Source organism: Hippocampus bargibanti, unplaced genomic scaffold (genome assembly GCF_051943395.1).
Source record: "Hippocampus bargibanti isolate YZ-2025 unplaced genomic scaffold, ASM5194339v1 Contig00083, whole genome shotgun sequence".
NCBI lineage: Eukaryota > Metazoa > Chordata > Actinopteri > Syngnathiformes > Syngnathidae > Hippocampus > Hippocampus bargibanti.
The window spans coordinates 2,885-7,830 of record NW_028297061.1 but is presented as its reverse complement, the minus strand read 5'-3'; the positions used below and the strand labels follow the sequence as shown (position 1 = coordinate 7,830).

The 4,946-nt window shown below is 37.8% G+C and overlaps 1 long non-coding RNA gene across 9 annotated transcripts; it reads right to left on the bottom strand.

Annotated features, from left to right (window-relative positions):
- Positions 1 to 382: 382 nt before the first annotated feature.
- LOC148881215 (uncharacterized) lies at positions 383 to 4,523 on the bottom strand. Of its 9 annotated transcripts, none has more exons than XR_016114106.1 (11): positions 3,879 to 4,523; positions 2,574 to 2,691; positions 2,327 to 2,464; positions 2,090 to 2,217; positions 1,862 to 1,989; positions 1,632 to 1,759; positions 1,404 to 1,513; positions 1,081 to 1,193; positions 876 to 979; positions 660 to 779; positions 383 to 495 (listed from the first exon to the last, which is right to left on the bottom strand). It is a non-coding gene; the product is annotated as an uncharacterized LOC148881215 (long non-coding RNA). The 9 variants fall into 9 exon arrangements; XR_016114107.1 differs by having other exon boundaries at positions 1,404 to 1,531; positions 1,862 to 1,971; positions 3,879 to 4,522; XR_016114109.1 differs by having other exon boundaries at positions 887 to 979; positions 1,404 to 1,531; positions 3,879 to 4,520.
- Positions 4,524 to 4,946: the final 423 nt, after the last annotated feature.

Sequence of the window (4,946 nt, the reverse complement as noted above, 5' to 3'; positions counted from 1 at the left end):
AACCTGTCAGTCAGCACTGGGTGCATATTTCACACTTATACACTTTATAAAACCTGTCAGTCAGCACTGGGTGCATATTTCACACTTATACACTTTATAAAACCTGTCAGTCAGCACTGGGTGCATATTTTACACACTTATCACACTTTATTTTACACTTATAAAAACCTGTCAGTCAGCACTGGGTGCATATTTCACACTTATACACTTTATAAAAACCTGTCAGTCAGCACTGGGTGCATATTTCACACTTATACACTTTATAAAACCTGTCAGTCAGCACTGGGTGCATATTTTACACTTATACACTTTATAAAACCTGTCAAATCAACACTTGGAGCATATTCGCGGAGGTGATGGACAAGAACGAGGGACGACACACTTTTGACTGAAATGAGCATTTCAATTTTATTGAAATTGAATCGAATATTATATTGGGCTCCGCAAAGCCCGCTGCGCTCCTGCCGTAGCTCGCCGCCGCCCGCCGCCCGCCGCCTGTCAAGGACAAAGGGCAAAAAAAGACAGACGATTGACAACGGGCCACACGCCTCGATTAGAAACGTCGAGTGAGGTAGCGCCGTACGTCTAGGATGTCAAAGAAATTCAATACAACCGGGAAGCAGCAAAAAGCCAGGAAAGAATGACGACGATGGCCTTACTCGTCGTTACGGACGCAGCTCGCCGTACCCAGGACGTCGGCGTCGGAAGTCGTCGCGCGTCGTCCAGGTGAGCGGCCGGCCAGTCACTCGCCGTATCCGGATCTTCCTCAGACGGCAAACCTAGCGACGAGGTCATTTAAAAATCAGTTATTCTAGGCAAAAGCAAAACAAACCGAGAAAAAAAGGCCAAAGTGAGGTCTGCTTGAAATATAGCACCGCGTTATGACCGGGGAGACGGCCGGCGGCTGGCCGGCGGCCGGCCGGCAGGCTCGTTCGGAAGGTCTCTGGAGCCCTCTGGCGGACGGAAAGGACAACTGCGACTGTGGAGGGAGTTATTTAGGGAGGATTTATTTCATCAATATTGTTTCTTTACCGCGAGACTAATAAAGGCAAATCCAATCCAATCCAATCCAATACATACCCTGTATTGTCTTGACGTCGTCCGCAACTCTTAAGCGGCCCTCCTTGACTCCCTTGACTTCAGATGACTTTGGAATCTCATTGCGGAAGTGCTGGCTGAGCATTTAACCCACACTGAAAGAGAGAAAACGTCAAAGTTGGACTCGTGCAGTGTGGTTTCATCATAATAATCCATTTCATTTCATCATAAGAATACATTTCATTTCATCATAAGAATACATTTCATCAGTATATAGATACTATATCATAATAATAACAACAATACTACTACAAATAATAATATAGAATATGACAGCACGCTGTCAAGCGTACGTAACAGCTCACCCGGGCATGTAGAAGTCATTTGAAGTCATTTGAAGTCATTTGAAGTCATTCTTCTTGATGTTGAGCAAAAGTGTCGGTTGTCCTTTAAAAGCTTCAGTCACTTTTCGTACCTGTACCCATGGTAGGAGCTGAAAAACACATGCATATTGATACTATATCATAATAATAACAACAATACTACTAATATAGAATATGACAGCACGCTGTCAAGCGTCCGGAACAGCTCACCAGGGCATGTAGAAGTCATTTGAAGTCATTTGAAGTCATTTGAAGTCATTCTTCTTGATGTTGAGCAAAAGTGTCGGTTGTCCTTTAAAAGCTTCAGTCACTTTTCGTACCTGTACCCATGGTAGGAGCTGAAAAAAACACATGCATATTGATACTATATCATAATAATAACAACAATACTACTAATATAGAATATGACAGCACGCTGTCAAGCGTCCGGAACAGCTCACCAGGGCATGTAGAAGTCATTTGAAGTCATTTGAAGTCATTTGAAGTCATTCTTCTTGATGTTGAGCAAAAGTGTCGGTTGTCCTTTAAAAGCTTCAGTCACTTTTCGTACCTGTACCCATGGTAGGAGCTGAAAAACACATGCATATTGATACTATATCATAATAATAACAACAATACTACTAATATAGAATATGACAGCACGCTGTCAAGCGTCCGGAACAGCTCACCAGGGCATGTAGAAGTCATTTGAAGTCATTTGAAGTCATTTGAAGTCATTCTTCTTGATGTTGAGCAAAAGTGTCGGTTGTCCTTTAAAAGCTTCAGTCACTTTTCGTACCTGTGCCCATGATAGGAGCTGAAAATAACATGCATATTGATACTATATCATAATAATAACAACAATACTAATAATAGTAATAATATAGAATATGACAGTACGCTGTCAAGCGTCCGTAACAGCTCACCTGGGCATGTAGAAGTCATTTGAAGTCATGTAGAAGTCATTTGAAGTCATTTTTGTTGATGGAAAACAAGTTGTGCAAAAGTGTCGGTTGTCCTTTAAAAGCTTCAGTCACTTTTCGTACCTGTGCCCATGATAGGAGCTGAAAATAACATGCATATTGATACTATATCATAATAATAACAACAATACTAATAATAGTAATAATATAGAATATGACAGTACGCTGTCAAGCGTCCGTAACAGCTCACCCGGGCATGTAGAAGTCATTTGAAGTCATTTGAAGTCATTCTTCTTGATGTTGAGCAAAAGTGTCGGTTGTCCTTTAAAAGCTTCAGTCACTTTTCGTACCTGTACCCATGGTAGGAGCTGAAAAACACATGCATATTGATACTATATCATAATAATAACAACAATACTACTACTAATAATAAATGAAGTGGGATTATTTGCTTACAGAATTTGTTTTCTCAGTAAAATGAACACTATATATCAATATCAAGTGTTGTTATTTGATTACTGAATGTTTTTCTCAGTTAAATCAAGTTAATATAACTATCAAGTGGGATTATTTGCTTACAGAATTTGTTTTATCAGTAAAATGAACACTATATATCAATATCAAGTGTTGTTATTTGATTACTGAATGTTTTTCTCAGTTAAATCAAGTTAATATAACTATCAAGTGGGATTATTTGCTTACAGAATTTGTTTTCTCAGTCAAATGAACACTATATATCAATATCAAGTGTTGTTATTTGATTACTGAATGTTTTTCTCAGTTAAATCAAGTTAATATAACTATCAAGTGGGATTATTTGCTTACAGAATTGATTTTCTCAGTCAAAATGAACACTATATATCAATATCAAGTGTTGTTATTTGATTACTGAATGTTTTTCTCAGTTAAATCAAGTTAATATAACTATCAAGTGGGATTATTTGCTTACAGAATTGATTTTATCAGTCAAATGAACACTATATATCAATATCAAGTGTTGTTATTTGATTACTGAATGTTTTTCTCAGTTAAATCAAGTTAATATAACTATCAAGTGGGATTATTTGCTTACAGAATTTGTTTTCTCAGTCAAATGAACACTATATATCAATATCAAGTGTTGTTATTTGATTACTGAATGTTTTTCTCAGTTAAATCAAGTTAATATAACTATCAAGTGGGATTATTTGCTTACAGAATTGATTTTATCAGTAAAATGAACAATATATATCAATATCAAGTGTTGTTATTTGATTACTGACTTCCTTCCCTCTGTAAAGAACCCGGAAAAGCTTATTTGGTTAAGCGTGGCTTTATGGAAAGCCATTTTAAGCTCCCCTACGATCGATAACGCGTCCCCCCCGCCCCCCACCCCCCCCAACCGTCAAACGCGACCGTTTTTCGACCGTTTTTGACCGTTTTTTCGACGTCACGGTCCTCTTTTGCTCACAGTTGGCCTCAAACTTATCTCAGAGATCCCTTCGCCGTCTTTAACACCCACTAGAATGTCGCGGATGTGTCATTCTAGCCCGTTTTAAAGTAAAAGTTGACTCACCCGCCATGCGGCGCCCTCCATCTTTGTTTTGACCTCCTCCCCTGACGACGAACCGGAAGTATCTCGCGGGAGGCGTCGCCGCGCGGTGTATAGCTTTCACTCTTTTGTCCCCCGCGACGCTCCGTACCGAATGATGTCATCTGAAGCCGCATACTGTTTTTAAGTTGCCGGCACGGTTCTCTTTCTAATAAATTCAAACAAATGACACCGCGTAACTCCCCCTAGACTATTTTCAGGAGCTTTTGCTCAACTTTCCTTCGCCCATCCCATTTTAAACGGACTTAGATAAACCGTGTGTATATTTTCCTTCAATGAGGTGCGATGCGCGCTTTCGGCCACCAAACGGCAGCGTTTCACCATTAATGAACGAAAGGAAGCATATTTCACACATATACACATTAAAAAACCTCTCAAAGTCAACTTTAAAGCATATTTCACACATATACACTTTAAAAAACCTCTCAAAGTCAACACTTGAAGCATATTTCACACATATACACTTTAAAAAACCTCTCAAAGTCAACACTTAAAGCATATTTCACACATATACACTTTAAAAAACCTGTCAGTTTTTTTCTCAGTTAAATCAAGTTAATATAACTATCAAGTGGGATTATTTGCTTACAGAATTTGTTTTCTCAGTCAAATGAACACTATATATCAATATCAAGTGTTGTTATTTGATTACTGAATGTTTTTCTCAGTTAAATCAAGTTAATATAACTGTCAAGTGGGATTATTTGCTTACAGAATTTGTTTTCTCAGTCAAATGAACACTATATATCAATATCAAGTGTTGTTATTTGATTACTGAATGTTTTTCTCAGTTAAATCAAGTTAATATAACTGTCAAGTGGGATTATTTGCTTACAGAATTTGTTTTCTCAGTCAAATGAACACTATATATCAATATCAAGTGTTGTTATTTGATTACTGAATGTTTTTCTCAGTTAAATCAAGTTAATATAACTGTCAAGTGGGATTATTTGCTTACAGAATTTGTTTTCTCAGTCAAATGAACACTATATATCAATATCAAGTGTTGTTATTTGATTACTGAATGTTTTT